Below are 3,105 nucleotides of genomic sequence, written 5' to 3'. Positions count from 1 at the left end.
AGGCAAGCTGAGGACAGGCGCTCTGTTCCATCGTCGTTATGGTAACCAAACAAGTCTTCTTCTGTCTAGGTTTGTTTTTAGGTTTAAGTGTTGTTCTTCTATGTGGTCCACCTACTGGAGGGAAGTGTTTACAGCAGTTCCGTTTCACACATGCGCAGTCTATGCGTCACTTTGACGCACGGTCTTAAATTTCGGTCGACTCAAAGACGCGACGCATGCTGTAAAAATGACGGAATTCTCGTCACGCGCTCACCAGTGCCGCGTGCACGGGACGCAGACGCGGGACCGTACCATAGGCTTTAGGCGGTGGGCCGAAGCCGCGTATCTGTTCAATTTTGAAAAACGAGAGATGGACTACTTGTTTTTTTTACTATTCAGTAGGATACATTTATTTTAAGCGATATGCCACTTGTTGCCACTGACGTTCGTGACGCAGAAACTTGAAATATTAGTTTTATTAAGTCTTAGTGGTTCAGGCGAACGCTGTGGTCGCCAATGTCAATCTACCAATAGTATAGTACAATACTGACATACGAATATGACAAGCCTATCAGATTTGGCTATACGAATCAGCTGTTGGACAACAACATACAAACTTTTTTAGCAGCCGTCCGACATGGCTACCTGACATCGCCAAAGAGGATTGGTTTTGTGGGGTAAGTATCTTTGATATATTATATATTTATCCCATGTTGGTTTCGTAGACAGCGATGGTCAAATGTGTTTTGTCAATGTAACGGCAATCTTTGTTAATTAAGGTTTGCCTTTCTTGGTAGGCTAATGCTTGTTGCTAGCTTGTCGAGCTAAAAACTGTCTTTAGGTACATTGATTTTGAACTCCTCCGTGTACAAGACGTCTGCGATTACTTTAAAATGCAGTTGTTGTTAACACGGAACGATCCATTTTGTTACAGTGTCTGTTAACTTCCATAAAATTGGCAGGCTGTATTGACAAGATGGCTATTTACTTGGCACATGTGGTAGGCTATATGTGCGGTATAGAACTTTTGACGTAAGTGACAGTCTTACAAATCAAGTAGCAGTGCTAAACCTTATGTCAGTGTTGCATGCATGAAAAGAAACACATTTGACTTGCTTCTGAATGTCGCAATACATCATACTTTCATAAAATCATGCAACATACTCTACCGTGTCTGTGGACATTGTTATTTGCAAAACCTGGGTGCTGGATAAACAAATAGCATGCGTGCGACAGAAGAAAAGTGCTTTAGTGTTGCTTTAAAATGTCCCCTAATATGAGATTTGCCACTAATTGCCATTTATTTTCTCATTTACAGGGCAAGTTGAATTCAACATTGACGTTAACACAAACATTCATTTTAATGTTTCATCTTTGATAGCAAACTTTGGTTACATTTTCTTTCAATAAATCTCTCCACTTTTGGGCTCTAGTCTTTGTATCTCGTTTTTATTTGTGAAATGGCAGTAGCATTCTCTGTGGTAGCCACTGTTGTCTGGAATAGCAGTTGATTCCTGGTTGTTCAAATTAAATCTCTGCACTGCCTCTTCTGCAACAGCACTCTTTACAGGCAAGGTCTTTCCAGAGAAACACTGGGGACGGCTGCTAAAAAAAAAGTGTGTATGTTGTTGTCCAACAGCTGATTCTTATAGCTAAATCTGATAGGCTTGTAATATTCGTATGTCAGTATCGTACTATGCTATTGGTAGATTGACATTGGCGACCACAGCGTTCGCCTGTACCACTAATAGTTAATAAAACTAATATTTCTAATTTCTGCGTCACGAACGTCAGTGGCAACAAGTGGCATATCGCTTAAAATAAATGTATCCTACTGAATAGTAAAAAAACAAGTAATCCATCTATCATTTTTCAAAGTTGAACAGATACGCGGCTTCGGCCCACCGCCTAACTGCACTCTATCTGGCTGTCTTGCTTGACCAAAGAAAACATGGGTGGAGAAGTCTCTGAGTTTGCAAACACTCCACATGATTCAAACTTGCCATCTCAGTTCTTCAGTATCCTCTCAAAAGATTACATTGACGTGGGGATTGACGACACCTTGCTGAGGTTTTCTGGGACAGACTCTACAGCTCGTCTGAAGGAAGGAAGAACTGGGGAGTAATCTTCCAGACTTCATAGAGAAGGCTACTGGGGTCCTGGGGGGGTTCACCCCTGTGCCCAATGCAGTGGGTTTGGGCGCGTTCGTTGTCTCCATGATCCTGCAGCTGGCGTTCAGTGCCACAGCGGGCTCGCAGGGCCCAAGTCAAAAAGATATCCTCCGAAGTGTTTTTGCTGAGGAGAAGTCTTCGATGATCCGCGACCTGATAGTGGAATACCTGAAGCGCTACGAGATGCACCTGCACGACTCCCGACGGCTGTTAGAAGACTCAGAGCAACTAGAGACACAGCTGAGTTTGCAGGTCACTATTCTGCGCAACTCCATTCTCGATGACAGACAGATGAGCTCGCGTGCGGTTAAACACTGGGTCAACGGTGCCGCCTTCCACACGCAGGTGCTCCTTCACATCGCCAGACTCAAGAACAGGCCCGGAACATGGACTGAGATTTTTGAGAACGCTAAGACAGCAGCACGTCGTGCTTTGAACATATACAACAGAGACATGGAGAAAATACTAGAGAGATACAAAGAGTATAAGACATCAACATTTTTGTTAAGGCTAGAGGATCACGCTATGCTTGATCCTGCTGTACCTTATACAGTTTGTGTATTCTGTGAAACCGAAATGCATGACAAATACCATGACAAAGAAGCAGATAGGAAGTACTGTAATCTACCACCACAAACATATGTGAGCTATATTTTCTCAAATCACAAGCAACTGAAAGAAATAAAAGACTACTTTTCTAATATCCAGCAGAACCTTGAGGTTCTGGTTAACCAACAGGGAACCTTTCAAATAAAGTAACAGCAACATCACTAAGCCTATTAATCACACTATACCACTAAGATTGAGATATATTCCTTTAAATCTTTAATCACACAATTACTCTGTGACTATGTTCTCCAATGTTATGGCTATTTAATCAGATCACCACCAATCCCCTGTGTCTGTGTGATGTAATTTGAAAGGTGTAATGGTATCTTTTGAGCATTGACAAATG

The 3,105-nt window shown here is 42.2% G+C and overlaps 1 long non-coding RNA gene across 1 annotated transcript; it reads left to right on the top strand.

Annotated features, from left to right (window-relative positions):
* The first annotated feature begins 335 nt into the window (after nt 1–335).
* LOC121719329 lies at nt 336–1,411 on the top strand. The gene is made up of 2 exons (XR_006034247.1): nt 336–656; nt 1,298–1,411. It is a non-coding gene; the product is annotated as an uncharacterized LOC121719329 (long non-coding RNA).
* Nucleotides 1,412–3,105: the final 1,694 nt, after the last annotated feature.

This window comes from Alosa sapidissima, chromosome 9 (genome assembly GCF_018492685.1).
Source record: "Alosa sapidissima isolate fAloSap1 chromosome 9, fAloSap1.pri, whole genome shotgun sequence".
Lineage (NCBI taxonomy): Eukaryota > Metazoa > Chordata > Actinopteri > Clupeiformes > Clupeidae > Alosa > Alosa sapidissima.
This window is presented reverse-complemented; position numbering and strand designations above follow the sequence as displayed.